This window comes from Podarcis bocagei, assembly GCF_964188305.1.
Source record: "Podarcis bocagei genome assembly, chromosome: 7".
Lineage (NCBI taxonomy): Eukaryota > Metazoa > Chordata > Lepidosauria > Squamata > Lacertidae > Podarcis > Podarcis bocagei.
Window position 1 is genome coordinate 28,921,277 of NC_138132.1, and position 25,591 is coordinate 28,946,867.

The window sequence follows — 25,591 nt, forward strand, 5'->3', positions numbered from 1 at the left end:
GTTTTTTAAAGGGTTTTGCAAAGGTTTCAAGTGGTTTAGAGAGTGTTTCCAGGCTTTTTTTTGATGGTGTTTCAAATATACATAAACACGCGGTGCCTTGGAACATAACCCCTGTGTAAATTGGGAGTTGTCTGCAGCAGCAATAATAATGATAATATTTATCTGTCCTTCGCTCAATATGCCTCTGAATGTCAATTGCTGGGCAGAGTGCTATTACATCCTCCTTTGCAGGCTTCCAAGAGGCATGTGGTTGGCCACTGTGAGAACAAAATGTAGGGCTAGAAGGGTCTTTTTGCCTGATCCAGCAGGGCTTTTCATAAGTTCTTATGCAGTGCTGACTCCAGATTTTAGAGGGTCCTTCCAGCAAGACACTTCCCATGCTCCCCCCTTTCTCAGTGAATCTACTACCCCGCTGCCATTATCACCAGCTGCTGCTGCTGCTGCTGCTGCTGCTGCTGCTGCTGCTGCTGCTCCTCTGCCACCTTCACTTGCTTGCCTGCCAGGGAGAGACCCAAGGAGTGAGTGTCAGCATCCGGGGGTCGAAAGGCCAGCTGGCTAGCCCCCAGCTGGAACGTCTCCCTCTCGGCCATCACGCTGCGGAGATTCATCAACCTCAGGCTCTGGCGTAAATCAGCAACTCAAGCTTGCTTCCTTGAGCACACTATATGTAGCAGCGTAAACTGCACAACAGAAAGGCTGAGGCCGTGGATACATATTAAAACTACGGATTTATTTTATATAAATTAGAACAAAGAAGCATGTCGTCTCTCCTTGCTGTCTTCTCGGAGAGACTAAAAAAAGCAATACACAGAGTGGAAGTTCCGCTCACGGGACCCAGCAATCTGTGCTGGAAAGTAAACAGACACGTGTCACGCAACAATCCCATGTCTGCAACAAAAGGTGGAATGGAATCTCCCAACACCGAGCAGGTGGCATTGCCTCCTGCTCTTCCTTCTCACCACCACTGCTGTCTGGGCCAGAGTGAGAGGTGAGCAGACAAGCAAGCAGGTTGGAAGCGTGAAGAGGTGGAGCAGGTCCCGGGGGTCTCTGCTCAATGTGTACAGTCAGCTAGTGCCCATCAGTGCCAGCTCGTGGTGCCAGCCCTGGTGCTGGAAGACCGCTACCCCTTTCACCTATGGAAGGGCTGGAGGACCCTTTTCAGCCAGAGCACCACATTCTGTTCAGGGCAATCTTCTGAGGGCCGCATGCCATTGGTTGGCAGAGCCAGAGGTAGAAGTAGGCAGGGCAGCAAATATAAATATCACTGTTGTAGAGTGGTCTAGCTTCTACACATACATACTCAACCATTCCTCTCTATCCTCCATGAAGGCAAGCAAAAAACATTACTGGAGGTCAAGGACACATTCTGCCAGGCATAAGCATTCAATGAAGCAGGGTCAGTGAAGGGTGTGGCCTGTTCTGAGGGCCAGATAGACAAGCTTGGAGGGCTGCATTTCTCCAATAGAAAAAAGGACATCCTAAGGAAAAGTGGGACATTCTAGGGTCAAATCGGAAACCAGGACAGCTTCTGGGATTGTCCCTGGAAAATAGGGACAATTGGAGGGTCTGGTGAAAGAAGCTTCACCTGCTGGTTTCTCTCCTGTCCTGTTGGGGATCCTGGCTTGCGCCATTCCTGTTAAACAGCTCTAGTGTATCATTGGCACAATCTTTTGCAACAGAAAGCAATTACAGCTAACGGCTTCAAAGCTCTACCTACCGAACCTGATCTGCCTTGTCATGTCCCATTAACTTCGCCTTCAACTCTAATCCTTGCCCCTGTAGTATATAATGAAAGACATTCAAATATATGTATCAAAATGGCATCCGTATTGATTTATTAATGCTAGGGAATGCTGTCCTAATTGAATTGAGATCCAGGAAGCAAGTTAATGTAGCTAACAGTGATACAGGAATTCAATCTCCCCAGTGCCTAGAATTATGACTTTTTTTTTGGCCGTCTTTGTTGGCAGTTAGATAAATAACAAATCGATGTAGATTTCAATGAGCTTTCTTAAAAGGCAGAGACGGAGCTGAACAAACAAGCCTGGCTTTAGCAACCGAGGAAAAGTTTAAAGAGTTTTCTAAAGGGAATAAAGGAAATTGGGGAGTTTTTGGAAGGGGTTTGATGTGTGGTATCTTTGAAAGAAAGGGGCTGTGTTCACTGGGTCTGGCACATGCTAACAGAAGGGTGGTGAAGGTTCAGGCAGCCTGAAGCCCACAGGGGCTAGCCTGAGGAGGAGGAGGAGAGGGTTTTGCATATGCTCAGAGGCACTCTCACCCACAGCCAGTCTGTAAATATATATGGCTGCCTTATAACTATGCCAGATAGCTGATTGAGAGCTAGTGAAATGTAGTGATTAAGAGGCTGAACTATAAAGCAGGAAATCCTAAGTCTGAATCTCGCCCCTGTGAACTCACTAGTTGATCTTAAGCAATCAGTCCCATCCTTCCACCTGTAATAGGGAGGTAATGGCACTGGCCTGCCCTGGAGGGCTGTTATGAGCATTAGTGAGATAATGAAACCCTTTGAAAACTCCAAAGTGTTTAAAATGGCCAAATATTACTGAGATGTTGAGAGAGAGGGGGGTCTCTAACAGAATGCTCAGTATCATCACCAAACAGCGGCTCCTTAGGTGGAGACTATAATTCTTTGGTGGAGGCTATAACTTAGGATTCTTCCTAAGCCATGGTTTGGCTTAGCATTACGTGCAAATGAGCCTATGAATGGAGAGTGGATGCATTCTTGTCTCTAGCACACATCCATGTAAAAAGCATGCATGTGAACACTAGGATACCACAGAATGCATAGCCTGCCATTTTATTTGCTCATTGAGAACCATTTCATAATAGATTTTAGGACAGATATGTTTCTCCAGCAAATCTTTCCTCTAAAGAAAAAAAAAAAAACCCACTTGGCTTTTAAAACAGTGGGATGAATTTTGTAGAGGAAATGACATGAAACAACAAATGAAATAAAGGGTTTTAGCAAATGTTAATTTTACTCCTAGATCTATTGGAATTAATGGAAATGACTAACTTAGATCTATTAATTTCAATGCATCTACTCTGAGTAGAACTTAGAGCAACAATTTTGGGGACAGCCACCATTAGTAAGAGTATACAGTCATACCTTGGATCCCAAATGCCTTGGTATTTAGACATTTTGGCTCCTGAATGCTGCAAACCCAGAAGTGAGTGTTTCGGTTTGCAAACATTCTTTGGAACCTGAATGTCTGACAGGGCTTCTGCGACTTCCTGCAGCCAATCAGAAGCCACGCTTTGGTTTCCGAATGTTTTGGAAGTCAAACGGACTTCCGGAATGGATGCCATTTGACTTCCAAGGTACGACTGTAAATGGATTACAAGCATATTTTAATAAGTAGAACGTTTTAGGTCATGACAAATAAGACATGGTGTTGTTCTGCTAAAATGAGAAGAGCCTTGCAGGGGTGTAGCTAGCTGCTCTGGCACCCAGAGCGGTGTGGGCGGGTGCGAGCTGCCCACGGGGTGCCCTGGCGATCCGTGTACAGGGATGGTGCAGCGATCCACCCAGGGGAGTGGTGCGGCAAACTGCCCATGGAGTCCACCTGGCGGACACAAACCCCACACTGCCGTTTTGGGCAGCGCGGGGCCCCGAACCACTGCGTCACTCCCAGGAGAGATGCATGGCTCAGGCACGCTGCAGGCCAGGCCCCACGGTAAGTGCCACCCCCGCGGTGTGCCATTTTGCCATTGCCCTCAAGGATGACACCCGCCCCCCCTGCGCCTCCCTTCCTACGCCCCTGGAGCCTTGCCAATACAGTTCTGTTTTCAGAACAAGAAGTCCTAAATAGCATGAACATCATGGGTGCTAGCCAATAGGCACTCTTCACTGTTGCTTTTCCCCTGATTCCAACTGAACCATGCTGAAAATGTGCAGAACCCAAGCTTGCCCTGGAACTGACAAAGATACACACTGAGATTGCTATACATTTATAGCACATTTAAAGCACATTAACTGTGCTCATATCTGGCTTCCCTTAAATAATCTTGGGGGAACTGATGTTTATCCCTCACAGAGTCGCAGTTCCCAGCGCCCTTATCAAACTACAGTTCTCAGGATCTTTAGGAGACATCATGAGCTTAAAAGACCCATGGCTATGCCCAAAGAATCCTGGGAACTGTACTTTAAATGTATGGTGCATGGATATGACCAGAAAGTCAGTTCTTGAAATGTTACATCTCTGCACTTGCAGCCCAAATAATTTCTCTCTGTGCATATATAATATTGAGGATTGTAGATATTATATTTTATAGCTTTGTCCACATCAAAATATGCAAACACATATGTCCCCACCCTCTAGTGTCCTTCTGGAATATTCTGTAAGTGATAAATCCATTTTATGCCTGGAATCATTTCGCCCCGCTGGAGCTGATATGGTCAAGCAGCTCAGAAGCCTGAGTTAATTAAATCAACAGCTAAGAGTGCAGGTTACCCACAAAAGTGAACTTTGGTGCCCCTAAAACCACTTGCCCAGAGAAGGGCTGGGGGGAAAAACAGAGAAGTAAGTAACCACAGTTGAAGTAAAATGGAAAAAGAAATCATCAGCTCTATACCACTTTGGCTGGCTGGCCACAGGTATCAGGATATTAATTGCTCTTTGATTTGATTTTGTTGTGGGATTAAGGGCACATTGTGGCTTCTGTAGGTATCTCAGATGCTGTAAGGATGGAAGCGAAATCCCTCCACAGCACAGCTTCTTGTCGCCTCATGGAATCTACGATGTTGCTTCTCCAGGAACAATCAACGTCCTTCATTCTCGTCTTCAATCCAGTCTTTTCCAGTATTTTTATCTGGGTAGAAGAAAGGAGTTGGGGCTTATGGAAAAGCATTTAAAAGCATATGGTTGCATGGTGGAGGGCAGGGGGACAGTGCACTGCATCATTGGTGGGAAGGGCACTTCTCCTGTTAGATATTTCTGTCCTACCTTTCCCTCAAGGAACCCAGCATGGCCCATACAGTTCTCTTCCTCCTCCACATTTTATTCTCACAACCACCCTGTGAGGTAGGTTGGGTTGAGTTTAAGGCCCAAGGTGAGCTTTGTGGCAGAGTGGGGATTTGAACCCTGGGCTCCCAGGTCCTAGTCCAACACTCTAGCCACTACACCAAACTGGCTTGCCTTTGGGGTAGATTGTGCATGTGTCCTATTTTACAGAGGACATTTTCCAATTGAAGAGCTGTCTTGTCCAAGTCTGGTTTAAAAGTAAAGTGCCCTTGGAAGGGAGAGCAGGAGGGCCATAAAATGTCCCATCAACACTGAACACCTGGACAGCAGGCTGGGAGGGAACATCTGGTCACTATGGTGAAATCTTCTGTATTTTTGTTTAAATCAGAGTCGTTATTTCTACATATTTGCCAATGCATGTAAATGGGTGCATGTCAATTGTATGCAAATTGGTGTCCTCTTCAATCCTTCTTTTCTGGTGACATGAAAGTGGCCACCCTGCTTCACAAATGCATGGACTACTTTTAAAATTGCAGAACACAAAACAGGATGCCCCTGTTTGCTAAGCTGTGCATCCCTTTTGCTATATAAATGCAAAGACTGTCGGTGGAATTCCTGCTGGAAGCAGACCAGCCATTAGAGGGTTCCTTCTTCGCCAGAGCAACCAGAGATAGGCTGCCCTCTCTTGCCTCTTGGCAAACTCCCTGGTCAGGGAGAAAGGAACCCTGCTGACAACACAGTCCTAAACACCGAGGTTGCAGGTTTGATCCCCATATAGGGCAGCTGCATATTCCTACATTGCAGAGGGTTGGACTTGATGATCCTCAGGGTCCCATCCAACTCTACAATTTTATGATCCCATGCATGCTTGCTCATTTCCAAACCTCCTTAGCGCTGGGCAGGGGTGCTAACTTGAATAAAATATGGGGGGCTAGGTAAGCCCTGCCCCATGTAATTAATCACATGATATGGCACACACACATGATTTGAATGGCAGTGCCCTTCAACTTGGGGAGGGGGCTGGCCCCCTGAAATATGTTATTGGTGGGGACGAAGGGACCTTAGCCCCTAGGAGTTGACTCCTATGCCGCTGGACTGGGCAGGGGAGGGTGAAGATTGGATTGGGCAGAGGTATCTCTGCCAGCCCTCACTTGAGGTATCACTTTGGGATCCTTATACTGAGACAAAGCCCTGAAACAGAGCTTTCGGGGTGGGGGGCTGAGCCAGCCTGGGATCCACTGGATCCCCAGCCAACCCCACGGCCACAACATAATGGCATTGGGCCTGAATTAGGTCTAGGCTGGCCTAATGATCTGCCTGCCCCTCATCTTCCATCCCAGCTACTGGGAGGGTGGGCTCTGGGAGAAGTCAGGATTGCTCTATCAAGTGTATGTCGGGTTGCAGCATCACAGAGTCCCTTTTTCCCCCAACTCCCCAGACCTGGAGCTGCACTGTCTATTGGCCTGTCAACTTGTGTATAGATACAGCGACTTTTAGCAGAAGGCATCCCCTAAAATGCCAATCTGAGAGTCATCTTGGTGCAGATGTAGCTCTTAAGACCAAGAAGACGCTTAAAGTCCAGGAGAAAAAGAACTGCCCTGTCCCATAAGTCATGAGATGTCAAATGCAGCCACAGACATTAAAACTTCACTGCAGCGAGTGGTTTAATTTCCGGGGATATAACTGCCACTTTGACTCTAATGGTAGATGAAAGTTAAGATTTCCTGGTCATTCTAACCTCAGCCTGGATGGCAGAAACCCCAGGAGTTACTGTTGCAAACAATGCACCTTTTATCCAAGGGACCGAAATCCCATTAGCCCTAAAGACGTTAATTATAACAGAAATTGCCAATGGTGGCTTACTCAGGAACTGGAGCATACAAGGGGAGCAATAACTTTGCCCCGTAATGCTGGTGCCATCTGGATGTGGGTTTCCCCCTGTCTCTTCATTTTTTGTTTTGTTTTTTAAATTCTCCTTAACTACTGTAATAATTAACAATGTTTGTCTGGCTGTAGGCAGCCAACATGCCTTGTCTTGAACAAAGGAGCTTCTGGGGTAAGTTTCAGTAGCATTCTTTTCTTTCGAGGAGGGATGAGAGTTGCTCAATCTACTGCTTGGGAAAACAGTAGGTCAATTTGTGGGGTCCATTTGGGGAAGACATTTGATTCAGTTCTCATTTAAAGGCACTTTACATAATTTGCACTGTCCAAAATAACATACACAAAAGGAAACGCAGTTCACGTTTCTCTGAATCTTGCAGTATGGTTCTACAGCCAAATATATCCATGCACTGGTGAAAATAACATGCAAAAATGCATTGTAATAGGTACTAGGGGAAGCCACTTTCGAAAAATATGTTTTTTAGGCAAGATTGCATACAAAAATGTGTATATTAGGAGAAATTCACACTAAAATGGTGATGAATTTTTCACAAAAAGCTTTTAAAAAGTCACAAGAAAATGCGAAAATGTGGACGAAGAGCCAGTCTCAGTAGAAGTCATCTTCATATGTTTGAAATCTCTTTTATCGTTTAACCTGATGCATTCAGCCACAATACTGCCAATTGCGTCCAGGTGGCGCTGTTGTTTTCCTGTTCTTTCCATCAAACTCTGTATACCATATTTTTCGCTCTATAACACGCACCCAACCATAACACGCACATAGTTTTTAGAGGAGGAAAGCAAGAAAAAAAATATTCTAAACGAAACAGTGGGTGTATGATTTTTGTGGTTCATGCTGTGGCCACAGACATGTGATCTGACAGTGAGTTTGGAGTAGCCAAATGCAAAAATCCTGAGGATCCATGTGGATCCATGCTTTGTAACCACGTTTTTGCACCACTGCGGCCCCAGGCAACAGTGGGTGCTTGATTTTTTTGGTGCAAGATGTAGCCATGGACATGCTATGTGATCTGTCACCTTTGGTGGACCTGCCCAAGGATTAAGGCTTTCTGGGAGATGATTTATAATGAAATGAAAAGGGTATTTAAACATACCTTTCTGAAGAAACCAGAGGCCTTTCTCCTGGGCATGGTCGGCCAAATGGTGCCAAAGAAGGACAGAACTTTTTTTATGTATGCCACAACAGCAGCAAGAATACTTATTGCAAAGTATTGGAAGACACAAGATCTACCCACTCTGGAAGAATGGCAGATGAAGGTGATGGACTACATGGAATTGGCGGAAATGACTGGCAGAATCCGAGACCAGGGAGAAGAGTCGGTGGAAGAAGATTGGAAGAAATTTAAAGACTATTTACAGAAATATTGCAAAATTAATGAATGTTAGAATGATGTCAGAATGAAGTTAAGTGGTTTAAGCAGCAATGTTATAAAGGTGTATGTAAAAATGGATTGTTAACAGGTGAGAATCCAAAGTTATAATATATTATGTTAAAGGACTAAGATAAAAACAAAGAGGGAAAGAAATTGCTGAATTAATTAATTTAATTGGAATACAAAAAAGGGAGGTGTGAGGAGGTCAGGGAAACAAGGAAATGAATGTAAGGTATGGAAAGACTGATGTATTTTTTAAGTGTTTTTTATCTTTTTTGGTATTTTCTATTTTTTTATTTTTACTCTTGTCTTTCTTTTTCTTCTTTTCTTTAATTCATGTAATTCTTTTCTTTGAAATCTTAATAAATATCATTAAAAAAAAGACATGCTATGTGATCTGATGGTGAATTTGGGGTGACCCAGTGCAAAAATCCTGGGGATCCATGTGGATCCGTACTTTGTAACCATGTTTTAAGTGGGGAGGGAAGGAAAAGCACTCAAGGGACAAGGAGCATGCGTGGGGTGGAGAAGGATGCTGCTAATAATGCAGAAAAGGTGTTTAAGGGGAGAAGACGCACGCGTGGGGTGGGTGGAGAAGGATGCTGCTAATAATGAAGAAGAGGGGTATAAGGGGAGAAGGCTCCTCTCCTCTCCCACTTTGCTTCTTTAAAGCAAGCAGGCTCTGCTTTTCTTCCTCCTCCCCACTCATACCCGGCTTAGTGAGCTGAAAAACTTTGCTGCTATGTAGCAAGCTGAGTGGGGAGGAGAGAGGGACAGAGAGCCTGCTTGCTTTAAAGGAGCCAAACGGACAGGAGCTGCTTACACTCGTGTAAGCGGCTCCTCTCCTCTCCCGCTTTGCTCCTTTAAAGCAAGCAGGCTCTCTGTCTCTCTCTCCTCCTCACTCAGTGGCTCTTCTCCCGCTTTGCTGTTTCAAAGCGAGCCACGGAGGAGGGAAGGAAGGGGAACCATGGATCCTCTGCTCACGACTGCAGCAGATCCCCACCACCACCCGTAGGCATTCCCTCCATAACACGCACAGACATTTCCCCTTAATTTCTAGGAGGAAAAAAGTGAGTGTTATGGTGCAAAAAATACGGTACTTCCCCAGCTCACAAACCATGGTGACAGCTTTTGCCCTTGATGCCACTGAAAAATAGGACCTTGATTTTTGGGGAGGAACATGGCTGTTAAAGTGGCATAATACTGCTTTTAATGGAAAGTGTAGGCATGACCTATGTCTGCTCAGAAGTCCTTGCTGAATTCTATGAGACGTAAGTATGGTTAGGATTGTAGTCTTAGTTAGATGAACCCTTAGTCAGAGCCCAAAGCTTGGAGTTGATGCACTTCCTAGCAAACCTGGATTTCTTGCCACAAAATGGTGAAATGCCCTTTCTCTGGTATTTCCCTCCCCATCCTGGCTGAGACCAAAGGAGACCGCTGCCCTTGCTACCTGCCTATAATTGTGCATAGAGGAACTCCAAACAACAGCACTGTCTTTGTTCTCGTTTACCAACCATGCGGTGAGACAGGATTTCGGAAACAGTTTGCAACGTCTGCCTCAGGTCCTGTGGCTGTGCACTTTGGTTTTCCTTCCCTTTGACGATGTTGGAGGTTTTTTCCACCTGTGGTTGGCCACCAGCATCTTGCTCGTGGAAGCTCACATTGTCTCAACTTCCTTGTTAGCTCCTGGGATCAGTGGGATCCACGCCTGACAATGATTCTGTCCACTGCTTCTGCTAAGTGAGGTTCCCCCCCGCCTCCCCACAAGTTCCCTTTCTATTTTCAGGTAAAAAACAGTAATGGCTTACTTAATGCCCAAATGGCTTCTAAGAAATTTAAAACTCTAAAAAAATCAATACATAATTGATAGTAAATGTCAAATTAAAAACCAATAACAAAACAGTTAAAGCAATAAAATTGTGCTACTTTTAATACTTTTTATTTCTTTGTTTCTTAGAAAAATGTTTGTTTGTTCCAATTATTTATACCAAGGGTTGGCAAAGTTTTTGTGGCTTGGGCCGGTTAACGGTCCCGCAGACGCATGCGCAAACACTATTTCCGGTGCTCCTTCCGGCATGGAGGAAGCATGTGCAGCTTCCCATTGGCTGCAAGAGCTTCCTGCAGCCAATGGGAAGCCAGCCAGTGTCGTGGAAGGTGGTCCCTGCTGTGCTCCGCACCAATTTAATGTAGTGCATGGGAGCCGACCGAGCGGGCGGCGGGGGTCCATGGGCCAGTTAAACGATGCCCATGGGCCGCTTGTGGCCCATGGGCCTGAGGTTGCTGACCCCTGATTTATACCTTGCCTTTCAGATAGAAATCCTGTCAAGGTGGCTTACATGTAAGGTTCAGATATTTGGGTGGCATCCAGTGTAGTGCTAAGTTAAAGCCACTTAGCAGTATACTTGTTCCAGTGTTTTGCATCAGTGGAACATTGTTGTACAAGTGAATGCATAAGCAGGTTGCTGGTAACTTTGTTGCATGACAGATTGCACAATCTTTTGCACGAGTTTCCAGCTAACCTTTACCTTGGATTCATTCATGTGTTGTGCAACATTAAAAACTCATCCATCTGCTAGTGCACAAGCCCTTGTGCTAGTGAAAACACACATCATCATCATCATTATTATTATTTTATTTAAAAAAACCCATCAGGATCCTTTCCAGAGGGCACTTGAGAGTAGGTAGGTAGGTAGGTAGGTAGGTAGGTGTGTGTGTGTGTGTGTGTGTGTGTGTGTGAAGTTCCACTAGAGCAGGCCTGGAAGTGGTCTTCGCATCAGTAAATGCTGTTCCTCATATTTCCATTAATGATGATGATGAAGAAGTCTCAAAGCAGCTAGCATTCTCCTTTCCCTTCCTCCCCCACAACAAACACTCTGTGAGGTGAGTGGGGCTGAGAGACTTCAGAGAAGTGTGACTGGCCCAAGGTCACCCAGCAGCTGCATGTGGAGGAGCGGGGAAGCGAACCCGGTTCCCCAGATTATATGACTACCACTCTTAACCACTACACCACACTGGCACTGATCCCTTTTAACTTGCATCTTGAACTATTTGAACAGGCTCCTTGCCTCCCCTTGCTTTTGGGGAACCTTTGGTCCTTCAGATATTGTTGTACACTGATTCCCATCAGCCTCAGCAAGCATGGCCAATAGCAACATCTGGAGGGACAGAGGTTCCTCACACCTGCCCAAGCAAAAACAGCAGACAAAATCCAAGCCATGTCTCCACAGCTGCTGAGCAGGACCCATTTGCTGGCTTCTAAGTTTTGCAGAAATGATTTACATGTCTGGATGCCCAAATGATGGTCTTTGTGCCAATCAGCTTAATTTAGACACACCACAGAATTTTGTTTTAAGACTCAAATCAGTCAAGCAGACAAATCATGCCTTTCCTCAGAAATAATCTCTCTTCCCTGCTTTCCCCTTCAACCAGCCTGAGGAAAATTTCTGTGTCATGTAAAAGCTCTCACACTGTCTTAACTTATGTTGGGTAATGCAAATAGCTATGTACTTACTTACTTACTTACTTACCTATCTATCTTGATCCTAATAAAAAATCCATATGATGATGGCTTCGGAAATTTAACAAGGCTTCTTCTTCTTCTTCAAAAGTCATAAGCCTCCAAGTAAAAGGCCACATCTGCACCTTGCACCTTACGTTCAAAGCTCTATAATTTAACAACCATGTCTTCCCCCAAAGAAGTGGCCCCCAACGGCTGCTCAAGCTGCAATGGAGGGCAAGGCCCAGGCAGGACTGGAGAGGCTGTGGAGCCACCACTGAGGCAGCTGCAGCGGCTGCCACCTGCATCCCCTCTGGTGCAGCCGTTGGGGGCCACAGATGTTGCTGGGGAAGGGCCAGGCAGGAGCAGAGAGGCTGGAGAGTGATGAGCCTCCCTGGCTGGGCCCAATCCCAGGCCTGACCTTGCTGGTTACAGCAAACTGCGCGGCCAGAGCAGGGCAACAGTGGGAGAAGAAACCTCTGCTTGGCTGCAGCCTCCACATAAAAGGTAGTTCTGTCCGGGAAGGCCGTTTTCAAAATATGGCAACCCTATATGAATGTAGTAGTAATAATATAAAAAAGATACAATAAAATAAAAACAATCCAATCTTTTTCCAGCGTCCCCTCCCCCCGATCCCGGGATTGTCAGTCTTTTTTTGTCCCATTAGTCTGGCACATTAACCTGGTGCTCTTATATCCGAGGCCTTTAAATCTCTTCCATGTCCCTTTCTCAGCTCTTCTTCATATTTTCCTTTCACTTGCGGGAACTCCAGCTTAATAGTGTTTTTGACCCTTTTCAGCAAATCAGCCCTTTTCTCACAGTCCAGACTAAGCTCCATGTGATGTTTAAAAACATATTTCAAATTCCCTCCAAAATTGAAAGTCCCAACAACTCCAAACCTCTGATGGCCCATTACCAGACTCGGAAAGTCCAACCATCCCTGCAAAGGGGGGTCAGTCCAACCCCCCATTTCCAGTTCAATCCAAACTTTATCTTTCCAAATCTGGTTTTTTCCAAGTTCATTTATAAGATCCAAAGGCTCATTTTCCTGCTGGGCCAAAAGTCCCTCCATCCCTGGAGTCCCAGATTCAGCAAGGTCCAGCTTCGAGAACACTATTCAACCATCTCATCCTCTGTCGTCCCCTTCTCCTTGTGCCCTCCATCTTTCCCAGCATCAGGGTCTTTTCCAGGGAGTCTTCTCTTCTCATGAGGTGGACAAAGTATTGGAGTCTCAGCTTCAGGATCTGTCCTTCCAGTGAGCACTCAGGGCTGATTTCCTTAAGAATGTATAGGTTTGATCTTCTTGCAGTCCATGGGACTCATTATCCCTCCAATAAAACTTCAAATTATTCATGGCTATAAGGAAATGTCACCCGTAGTCAGACATTCCCCCTATATCCCTGTCCCCCCTGGGAACTCAGGGGCAGAAAATACCTTGTCCCTTGTCCCTCTCAAATCCTCCTTAATGAACACATTAAAATGAGACTGTTTGTTTATATCTTTTTCAAAATCTCCAAAGACATTCCTATATATAAGTCCTGCTTCGGATCCCGTCCCTGTAATGGGTCATTAATGTATTTTAAGTGAGAGAGAAAACTTGGCATTGGCAGCAGAAGATTGCTTTAATAGCAAAGTGACCCAGAGTGCCTTTTGATTGCTTTTAAATTCCCAATGAATAATAGATATTGGGCCTTATAATGCAATGCTAACAGGCCACCCTCTGCAGGAGCCAGAATGCTTGGTTAACGGAGCCAATTGGAAAAACTCAATAGAGGAAGTTTAAAGGGGATGATGATAATAAAAAGTCCTTTAGAAAAGTGGGAGGAAAGCCGTCTATTGATGAAGACGGTATTTAAAACAGATACCTGGTTATTACTTCATTCCAGAGGGCTTGCAGGAGGTAGAACTCAATAGGACACACCATTGTCTTCAAGGGTAGCCCCATGTAAAGCACATTACAGTAATCCAGATGAGAGGTCATTACAGCATGAACTACCGGGACCAGGCTATCCTAGCCTAGTAATGGTCAAAGCTGGCAAACCTACTTAAAAGCCCTCTTAGCCACAAGGGCCATCAGGATACCAGTGACTTCTTGTTCCTTCAGGGGGAGTGCAACCTCTCTGAGAGTTTCCACATAATTCCAATCTTCTGGGGCTGATGGGAGTTGTAGTCCAAAACATCTGGAGGAGGGCTCCAGGTTGGTAAAGGCTGTTGTAGGCCAGAAATTTAAAACAAACACACACACAGAACAATGTAATCGTAACTATAAAAAAGATGATGTGATCTGAAAAATTTAAAATATTGGGTTGTAGCCAATGGTGGCAGGGTGATGGACCCCAGTTCACCAATCACCTGTGAGTTATATTGCATGCTGTTCTGCAGATCCCCTTAGACCTCAGCAGCAGCTGTTTAGGAGATGGAAAGGTCTGCAGTCGGAGGGGGAGTGTCCTTACCAGGCAGGAGCAGGAACACTTTCTACAATGTCATTGTTTATTTATTCCTTATTTATATGGTTTTTTTTTATTCTATCATTCCTCCAGGGCAGTTCACAACAATCAATTCAACCAATAAAATGAGAAACACAAGTATTAAAAACTTTTAAAATGAATAGCAGCAGCTTTTAAAACATGAATCAGAAAAAGCACCCAGGAAAGCAATTAGTTCAGCTGCCAGAATCAGGTAGTTTCTTCCCTCTCCCTTAAAAAACCCCCAAAACCTTTATTTATAAATTTTATGGGTTTTATGGAGTACATATTTTGAGTGGGGTTTATTGGTTTGTGTTTTGTTTTGCTCTTGTTTTTATTGGAATGAGAACTGAAGTAGTAAGAATGAACTGACTGAGAACTCTTCAAACAGATAAAGGATTGTGTTCTGATAACCTTAGGGATGCTTGAAGAATTACATTTCAGTGAATTTTGATGAAGACTGACCTGATCTGCACCACCTGGACTGATGTGCAAATTGGAATGAAGTTATCCTTCAGATTTCACGCTGCTCATTTGCAATATTTTTCTTGGCTCAAAAAATTGTGCAAACATGCGTTTAAAATGCATTAAATGCATATTTTAGGGGAAATTAGCTTTACAAATACATTGAGGTCAAATATATATTTTGTGATAAAATCCATATTTAAATAAGTATTTTAAAGAATATTTAAACATGAATTTTTGTGCTGATTTCCTTCCCCTCCCCAAAATATAATAGATCAATACATAGACAGAACAGACTTCTGTCTGAACATGCACCAAATACAGACCTTAAAAAGGCTGATCCATCTAACTCTATTTCAGGCAGAGAACCATCCTCTGTAAAGTGGGGTACATGGCCACCCTAGACTTTTCATGCATAAATCATTGTCCTCCTTTGTTTCCCTGTGGTGTTGGCCACAAGTGGGCAATTGTTCTCTATCTGGGGCCCCTGACAGGCAGACCTGCTGCAATTGCAACCAATGAGGTGAACCACCATGGGTACCAGGGGGCAGACACCCGACACCCTGCCACTTGGTGGATCAATAGGCATTAAGACTCCTGGGTCCAGGAGCAAAGAGGCATTAGTGGCTTCCCTGTCTGAACCACACTAGCCAGGGAGGGATTGGTGCATCCAGACCACTGAGCCCATCGTGGGAAGTGTGGTCATGGAGGCTTCTCAATGTTGTGTCCTTTGGCTGGGCAGAACAGAGATTGCGGCTAGGATGCAATTTGGGATAGATGAATATTCCTTCTTTCAGGTTTAGGTGTTTCTTTCCATTCTTAATTTCAGCTCTTCACATTTTTGCGGCAATCTGCAAACTCCCCCCCCCCCCTTATCCTCAAGAAAACCCATCAGCATTCGTGTATTAATTTCTCCTGATATACACATTTTTGTATAAAGTTTTAAGGAATACACAGTTTTGCATATTACTTAAATGTATATTACACGGCCTCGTCATGTCCACAGAATGGAAGGTGCCAGGATCCCCAAGTATATGCTCTACGGAGAGCTAGCTTCAGGCACTGAACCCGTTGGCAGACCAACTCTGCGCTACAAAAATGTCTGCAAGTGTGACATGAAGGCTGGCAACATCAACCTCACCATGTGGGAATCCCTTGCAGATGACCATAGTACCTGGAGACAGACAGTCAGGTCATGTACCCATCGCAGTGACGAGAGGAGGAATGATTGCTGGGAGGAGCAAAGAGAAGAGAAAACACCATGGTGCATCTGCTGCAGCACAACCAGACACCTTTGAATGACTCTTAGCATCAGAAAAATATTCCTGATGTTGATTCGGAATCTACTTTCTTGCAACTTGAATCCATTGGTATGGGTTCTACCCTCCCGAGCAGGAGAAAACAAGCTTGTTCCATTTTCCATGTGACAGCCCTTGAGTATTTGAAGATGGCTATCATATCTCCTCTCAAGTCTTCTCTCAGCCATGCTCAACATACCCAACTCCCTCAACCGGTCCTCATAAGGCTTAGTTTCCAGACGCTTTATAATTCTGATCGTCCTCGACACACATTCCAGCTTGTCAAGATCCTTCTTTTACCTATTACCATCATAATTATCTCTTGGAACACCAAGTGGTCACCAGTGTCTGTTAAGCAACTTTACTCATTAAGATCTATATATTCCAGGGTACGCTTGCTAGGTGATGAACATTGAAGGGCAATCTCAACATTTAGCTTAGGGGTAGAGCTTCAGCTTGAGAGTCAGTGTGGTATAGTGGTTAAGAGCAGTGGACTCGTAATCTGGTGAACCGGGTTCGATTCCCCACTCCTCCACGTGCAGCTGCTGGGTGACCTTGGACCAGTCACACTTCTCTGAAGTCTCTCAGCCTCACTCACCTCACAGAGTGTTTCTTGTGGGGGAGGAGGGGAAAGGAGATTGTTAGCCGCTTTGAGACTCCGTAGGGTAGTGATAAAACGGGATATCAAATCCAAACTCTTCTTCTTCTGCTTTGCATGCAGTCTCAAACCCCGGCATCTTAACTCCAGGTAGAGGTGGGAGAGACCTTTGTCCAAAACTTCCAGTTGGTGTAGATAGAACTGAACGAGATGGAGCAGTGTTGTAACTTTGTGTATAAGGCAGCCTCACGTGTCGCATGCCTGTCAGAATATTCTCACACCAGCACCTTTTCTTCTTCTTCTTCTTCTTCTGTAATTCTTCCCCGCTTGCCATGTAGGTTTGCCATCAATAGGGCAGGTGGCAAATGCCGTTCCGCATAGTCAGGAAACACTAGGTGCTACTGCTTCATGCCTCTCAGAAGCACAGAGCTTAAGAGGCTTGGAAATGCATGGCAGAAATTGCGTCTTCCAACAGGGATGTGTTTGAGCTCCATCTGTTGTGCATTAAAACATTTCTAAGAATGGCCACAGATCTCCGCAGCTTAAAATGTCTTAAACATGCGCATGTGCCCAAAGCGTCAGCCGAGAGAATTCGGCTTAGCGCCATGGACAGCAGCAGAGCGAGGCTGACTCCAACCAGCTGCAGATTTGGCCTGAAGAGACAATTTTTGAAACAATGCTTGCCACGTGTTTGGCTAGAAAAGTAGCAAAGTGGTTCATTTGCTGATGCATTTTGAGAAGGGCTTCCAGTTCCGATGGGACCTATAGAGGTTATCGTGCTATCAGTATCTGAAGGCACATGAAAGTTAGCTAAGCAGGTTTGGTTGAAAGATGGAGGACAAAGGGATTTGTGCATGGTTTTTTAAGGCTCTGATATGATTGAGCTTTGCTTGCACTGAACCGCTTCTTGCATCAAGCACTCTCTCTGAGCCACTCATGCATTGTCATGTGTGGGTTTTTTTTATAACCCCAGTTAATTATATGCAAAATTAGATGGGAAAGTGTGTATAATACATATAAAGGAATCAAACCCCTTGCTTTATTTTTGCAGCATAATTTTATAAAGTCTATTCATTGCACACTATTTTTATACAGCTCTATGTGCTGATGTATGCACATGTTTATGGGCCAATTGCTTTAATGTATATTTGTATACTATGTGTGTAGTATTATGCCTATAATAATGCATGCAATAGGTGCATGTTGTAAACCGTTTAGAGATTTTTCATTATACTATATTTCCACTAGATTGTCATAATGCTGTGACCTGGGTCGACTTGTCTGACAGCAGTGACAGTCAATAGGTACAAAGTTGAGATCAAGGAGGTGTGCACCCAATAGGCATTGCTGCTGTGTGACGATAATGGGATAACAATGTAGTAAGTAAATACAGTAAAAGTATAATATGTGGCTGCAGGCAGGCAGCATAATTTTCACATTAGCCTTCCTGTCTGTGCCTTCTCTTTTGACTGTCTATTCAGAAATCTGCTTTTGAGGCAGCCTCTTTGGCTTAACTTTCCAGTGTAAGAGCAATTTTCAAAGCTGCTCAAAAATTTCGATTGTTTTCAATTTTGGGGCTGATAATGGAGATTGACACCCCCCCCCCCCGCAAAATGTTTTGTGAGACTGCACACTGATTCTTTTGAGTGGCATTTCCTCTAGCTGCTGGTTCAGCCATATAGTGTGTGTGTGTGTGTGTGTGTGTGTGTGTGTGTGTTTATCTTGGTTACTGTTCCATTCTTTCTCCTTCCTAGATGAGCCACAAGGTGATCCTATGCCACCAGGAAGCACATCATAAACAGGATAGCATCACTGCTGGACTACATACCCCATCGGATTAAACTACACAATGGCACCATGACAATCAGATGAAATCAGTTCAGAGAAGGGAGCAAGGAAGAGCGAGCAAACAGTGATGAAAAATTTCAGGAAAAGGCAGGTGTTTTTTTGATATGGCAGAAGGAATTTGGGTCATTTCAGATCAGAGCTTGTAGTTTCTATCTAGTAGTCATATCTTGGTTGTCGAACGCCTTGGTACTCGTACGTTTCGGCTCCTGAAAGATCGAAATCCGAAAGTGAGTGTTCGGGTTTTCTAACTTTTTTTTGGAAGCTTGGGCTTGGGCTCGGGCAGCTTGGGCTCAGTCTTGGGCATGGGCCACTGCCAGCCCGAGCCAGGGAAAGAGTCGTACTGGCGTGGCGCTGTGCACGCCATGGCCGCTGCCAGCCCAAGCTAGGGAAAGAAGGGTGCAGCGGCCTTGCGCGCCCACGCATCTCTTTTCCCAGCTCGGGCTGGCAGCAGCTCAGGCTGTCCTCTTTTTTGATCTTCAAGATATGGCAACCCTATAAATGCAAGAGAGTAGTTAGGGTAAATAACTACAGTTGTGAGTAGTACATTAACTACAGAGAAAGGAAGGAGCAGGTGGTAAAAGGTTCTAAGATATTTTGATCAACCAATCAAATATACCAAATTATTTTCTTGTTAATCCAAATAAATGGGGGGGGGGCAATGCAGAAGCCAGTTGTGTGATCACTGCTAGACTGAGGCAGCTATTCTGCTGGTGCCCCTCCCTCACTCCTAGAGCTTGTTGATGAAGCTAATTCAGCTTGTACTAATGTAGGAAATCATTAAAGATCAATAACAAAATCATTAGCAGTGTGACGCTCTTTCTGGACTGTCTGATCGACAGATATGCCACTTAATCCGGCCATAAAATCGGCACCATGAGCTCATTTTAATGGGTGTCAGCAAGATTGATTGGCAGAGGTCTAAGGGTTAGAGCAGCAATGCGCAAGCCAGACCACTAATGCACTTGCAAACTCTTTGGAGCACTTTGAGGCAAGTTAAACAGAAAGTGCCCTGCAAACCGCACGGAGCCCCATTTTGCTCAAGCCACTTAAAAAAGACTCTAAAGCTAATGCAAGGCTCTGCAACAGAGCAGGACATTACAATGATGGAGGCGTCTTACTTGGTTAAATTAAAATCAACAAGCAAAGATGCATATGCTCTGAATGTCTCTTAGTATCTATCCAGGTGTTCCAGAAGCTGCTGGGAACATCTTATGAAGAAGACACTGACCTCTGGGCTTAGAAAATGTAGGTTTTCAGTGACGATTTGTTTTTTGATGTCTGCCAGGCCCAGCCTCAGACACGTTGGTGCCTGAGACATAGCATTTCAGTGGCACACGCCCATATATTTATTGGGACATAATCAGGGATGGGGGTGAAATTTGTTCAGATGGAATTTTAATGCAAACATACCTAATTGGCCCTTCCCAAACCAATACATGAATTGAAATGCCAGACTGCTCCTTTGAAATTTGCAAGTCTCAGAATTTTTACAAAAATGTATTATACTGGGGAAGATTGCTAAAATACGTATCTTAGGAGAAATATGAAAGAAAACACATATGAAGTTTCAAACTGATTCAGAAACGGGAGGAACTGGATTTAAGATTGGAAAACTAAGAATCAGAGCAAAGCCAAAACTAACAAATTCCTCCACCCCTAAGGACAACCCACTGGGAAGTTCTCTTGCACAAGGCCTGTTGAAGTGAACTGGGGCTGTAAAAGAGCACTTTTGCACAGTTCCTGTTCATTCAAAGGAGCTTCGTGATGGATTGTGGGTCAGATCTGTCTGTCTTGCAGACACCCCTTACGTGTTTTAGCTGTGTGTTTGGAGAGGGTGAGAAGGGGCCGTGTGTACATATCAACTTATACACACAGAGTTCCTCCACACAAGCGTGGTGGTGGTCTTGAGCTCACTGACTGTGTGGCTGGCGGGAGGCATAGTTAGCTCCCATTGCTTTACAGCCCCTATGGCATATTTATTTTACCTCCTTTAGACATGTGAGGGAGTTAAGAAGCCCACTACATCTTGTCTTATACATTTTAAACAGTATTTAAAGCAATGTTTCCAGAGTGGTTTAGCAACCATTCTTTCTTCACAGGGAACTCTGGAAATGGTAGCTCTGTGAAAGGAACAGGGGTCTCCTAACAGGTCTCAGCACCCTTAGCAAGCTACAAGTTCCATGATTCTTGGGGGGGGGGGAGCCATGGCTGTTTAAAGTGTGTTAAGTGTCTTGTGTAGATGGGGCCTTATATCAAGACCATTCATTGCTTCAGGAAGGTATCATGGATACCACAAAGGTGTCCATGGATTCATGGATTTAATGGATTAATAACTCTTGATGGTGGGGTACATTTTAGTGATGCTCATCTCAAACAGTAATGTCGGTTCACGTTGCCTGTGCTACACGAGTGGAAATTGATGGGGCTTTTTTCTTTGGCCCCATTGGATTGCTTTCATCCAAGCGACTTGTTTTTCTGTACATGGTTATTGGTGGTTATTACTGCTAACACAGCAGTTTGACTTCACCCCCAGAGGCACACTTCACTGTCTCTCAAGACAGATGGATGCCAACATTTATATTTATATTTATATGCCACTTTCCCACATATATGTGCCCAAAGCAGCTCACAGCCCAACAACAAGATAACAGCAAAAATCCAAATCAGTACACTTGGGGCACTGCTAACAGTGTGACATTTTAATTTCATTATAAAAAAGCCAGCAGAATAGCTGAATGTTTTATTCCAATGAGAACTGGGTGAACGAACTGATGTGGTGGGTGCAAGGAGTGGTGTGATTGTTGAGTGATTATGTTATGTGTGGGTGGTTTAGATTCATTTTGTGAGTGCAAATGTGTACTGTATGTTCGAGGTGAATGTATTCTTTTATTCTTTTCTTTTTTTGTAATGTTCATGAGATTTTCATGATGATAGATACTATAGTTATTGTCACAGTATGCTGTTGCAGCCATTGGTCTGCCCAGTTTTGCCTCTGGCCCCACCCAACAATGGCACACAGCCCCCGAATGGTTGCTTATGTGGCCCCTGGGCTGCAAAACTTGCCCACTCTGGTACATTTGAGCCCGACACTGTGGGTTAAACCACAGAGCTTAGGACTTGCTGATCAGAAGGTCGGCGGTTCGAATCCCTATGACAGGGTGAGCTCCTGTTGCTCGGTCCCAGCTCCTGCCAACCTAGCAGTTCGAAAGCATGTCAAAGTGCAAGTAGATAAATAGGTACTGCTCCGGCGGGAAGGTAAACAGTGTTTCCGTGCACTGCTCTGGTTCGCCAGAAGTGGCTTAGTCATGCTGGCCACATGACCCGGAAGCTGTACACCGGCTCCCTCGGCCAATAAAGCGAGATGAGTGCTGCAACCCCAGAGTTGGCCACGACTGGACCTAATGGTCAGGGGTCCCTTTACCTTTACCTTATACTCCTATACTTCTTTACTGGAAAAGAAAGGAAACTCTAGTGGGTGGGTCTAGGTGTGGCCAGACAGGAGGGCAGAGGTAAAGCTGAGAGGCTGTGGCAGCAGACACCAGCAAACAGTGCCTCTTTTTGGCTCAGGCCATGACTTGTGAATCATTTAGTCAGAGGGCCAGGCCTTGTCACATGACCAGCCATCTGGTCTACTGATATTTGACCAGTGTCTCATAGCTCTTTTCAGCCATTCTGTATTTCTCTTGAAGACCCTATGTGTAGTGCTGCTGCTGCACAGGCTGTATCCCTGTCTGATGGGGCCCAGGATCAGGGCCCTCCTCAAGTTGCAACAAGCTGTTGGGTCAAGATGGCTGCCACAAGGCCCTTGCAGAGAAACCCACATCCCCTGACACCAGTGTAGCTCCCGTGGTTAGCCAGTGGCTAATGCTCTAGCCCTTCAAGTCACCATTTTGTCAGCGTTTCTTCTGTAATTAGAGATTTTGGTCTGGCCCACCAGTAGGCTGAGAGATCACTCTGTGAACTTTACAAGCCTCTGAGGTTAAATGGCTGAAGAGGCCACAAAGACTCAATAAATTAAAAAACAACACGGCAGCAGCATCAACCCCAGTGTTTTTATCTAACAAGGGAGCCTTGCGTCTTCATTTAATCCTGATGAAGGCCGTTGGATTAAGTGGAGAAATCCCGGTATCGACGAGGGGAAATTGTGGTGATACCATAAAACACACACTAAAGCAATTAGTGGGCAGTTCTGCTGGCCTACGGGCTGTTTAATTCTGTGGTCATTCCCATCTAATGAAAACCCCACACAAAAGGAAGACACATTGGCTGTGACCTCCTCATACTTCACGCAGGCCACACGTGCACCACAGCGGTATCGAGAGTGATTTGAGGCATTGAGGGGAAAATTACTTATTGTGGGAGAGTGGGCTAATGAAACAGGGGGAAGAAGAAGAGTGGGGGGAAAACTGACCAAACTTAGTATGTCTGAAATAATGGGAATGTGGTTTCTGTCCCACCCAGCCTGCCCTTGCTTGTCATGGTTAAATTATTGCAATTGGACATCCCTCCCCCACCACTCCCCTCTAGCTAGCCTCTTAATTATAATAAACCAGCTACAGTATTTCTTTGTAGGAGAAGCTGAGGAAAGCCTGCATGTTTGCACCACAAGGGGGCAGTTTTCAACACAGAGTTTTCCAAGGATCACTCCTTGTGGATTGGTTACTGCTTGACTCCCTCCAGCTGAATTGTGGTCACCTCCTGGGTGTTTAGAAGAGCTAAGATGCTTGAGGAATCCTGCCTTTGTGAATTCTGATCCGATCTGAACTGAACCTCAGATTTCTGGCTAATGTGTGGATTCAGAGTTATCCTACAGGTCTCCCACTTCCTGAAAGTTCCAGCACCCTTCTCTGCTCAGAAAATGTATCAAAACGCATTTTAAAATGTGCATTTTTAGATAAAATAAGTTTATAAATACACATTTTAACACTGAATACATGCACAATGCAACCCCATACTCGATGCATTTAGATAATTGAAATTTCACTGATATTCCCAAGTAAGAACACAACCACACCTTACATTTAAAGCACATGACTTCCCCCAAAGAATCCTGGGAACTATAGTTTATCTCTGATAGGTAAACTTTAATACATACATAACACAGAAAGTGGGGGGGGGGGCACAAAATTTGCATACACACAATACATTTAAAGCACATCTCCCCCAAATCCTGGGTATTATAATTTACCTCTTACAGAGCTACAATTCCCAGTACCCTTCCTAGGATTCTTTAGGGGGAGTGTGTGCTTTAAATATGCATTGAATGTGATTTAGATGTAAGATGTAGGTGTGACCTATAAATGAATATAGGATTGCAGCCCAGCCCTAGAAATCTTATTTAAATACACAGATTTTTAAAGAAATGATATTTGTGTTGCTGCCTTGGAGGGTCCTGCTATGGCTGCACTGGGTGAAGCAGTTCCTCAGCCCTGGACCTGGTACCCAGCAGCCATTTCTGATGTATTTTTCATATCTTAGGTTCTTATGGCCCTTTTGTTTGTAGCAAAGTGTATTCATTGGGGTATAAGTGGAATTGTGCAAATGTGGCATGTATCTAGAAAAAAATGGAATGAACTCTGATCCTGATGTTTTCAGCACGCAGAAGCACGTATTTATAGGAAATCCATGCAGGTTAGTACCCAGATAGCAAGGGACAAGTGGAATGCAATAATGGGCTAATATATGTTTAAAACATATCTTGGTGTATACCAATTAAACCATGGGTAGGCAAACTAAGGCCCAGGGGCCGGATCCGGCCCAGTCACCTTCTAAATCCAGCCTGCAGATGGTCCAGGAATCAGCGTGCTTTTAAATGAGTAGAATGCGTCCTTTTATTTAAAATGCATCTCTGGGTTATTTGTGGGGCATAGGAATTCGTTCATTTTTATTATTATTTTTCAAAATATAGTCCGGCCCTCCCCCGGCTCCCTGCTGAAAAAGTTTGCTGTCCCCTGAATTAAACTGTCATGGCTTCACCCAAAGAATCCTGGGAATGGTAGTTTGATGAAGACCCTGAAAAATTCTCTGTTAGAAACCCTCTCCAGAACTATTCTTCCAAAGCAGTGGTGCAGTTACGTAATTTTACACTCCGGGACTGAATGGTTCTCTCCCTGCCCCCTCATCTTCTGTTTAGATGGTAAATTGAATTACTTGACTTCAAAAAAGTGTGGTAAGTAGGTCGGCCCTACTGTGTCTAGAGGTCTTCCTGCTCGTTTTGTTGTGGGGGCCCTGGACATCTGCCCTGATGAGACCACTCTTCTGTGACGAGAGGGAACGACTGCAAAGCTCCTTGAAGTCTGTAGTGTCTTTGGTCTCAGTCTCAGGACGTTATCGGCCTGATTTTGTGACACACACACACACACACACACACACACACACACACACACACACACAAACTTACTTTGAATGCACTACACCCAAACACTTCCTTTCATCTGAGCACCATCACTCTTCAGGCCAAGCTTCCGCCCGAAATGTAGTAGCCACCCTGCCTCACTTTGGGCTTTCCAGTAACCGCGCTGTGCATTAGTCTACAGAGAGCAGATTATTATTTCCTGTAAAATCTATTTGCTCCGACCACAAGCCAGCGCTCGGGCATGATCCTTTGCTTACAGGCCTTAGCCAGCATGGTATCGAAATAGACATCAGATGGGAGAGGCTTGCTTTGCTCCTTGTGATACAACCCCTCCCCCGCAAAACCCCAACACTCTCTTTCCTGCACATTAGTAGTTGCTGTTTGCTGATAATCGTGGATGCTATAAGGTCATCTTTGCTACGTATTATGAGAAAAGTAAACTCTGGGCAGGGAGAAAATGAAGTTATTCACACATACAGCTGCAATCGAAATTATTCAACCCCCCCCCCCACCTGCAAATCAGGTTTATTATCAAAATTTGCAGACTTTCAGCTGTTGGCACAGAGAAAGTAAAAGAAAAAGGCCTTTGAAATAGCTCAACAAAACGGATGCATCAAGTGGTTTCCCCAAATTCAGCTGAAAATGCAACTTTGATTTGTTCATTGCAAACAGCTGAAAGTCTGCAAATTTTGATAATGACCGCTCTCCCCATCAACCAGAGGGCGCCCTTTGCGTGGCCGCACACAGCACCCTCGATCCTCCAAGACTCCCGGAAGAACGCTCCTGGTCCACCTCCCAGCTGTGGG

At 44.8% G+C, this 25,591-nt stretch overlaps 2 long non-coding RNA genes across 3 annotated transcripts in view; one reads left to right on the forward strand and one right to left on the reverse strand.

The window, feature by feature from the left end:
• Nucleotides 1-25,591, reverse strand: part of LOC308592560 — a 259,350-nt gene that overhangs the window by 186,190 nt on the left and 47,569 nt on the right. The window lies entirely within an intron of this gene.
• LOC308592555 overlaps nt 1-25,591 on the forward strand; it is a 61,916-nt gene that overhangs the window by 32,130 nt on the left and 4,195 nt on the right. The window contains exon 4 of one of the 2 annotated variants that reach the window (XR_014010543.1): nt 18,337-18,532. The exons of the other annotated variant lie outside the window; for it this stretch is intronic. This is a non-coding gene — a long non-coding RNA (uncharacterized lncRNA). Of the gene's footprint in view, nt 1-18,336; nt 18,533-25,591 lie in introns of those variants that run through there. 2 annotated transcript variants of the gene reach the window in all.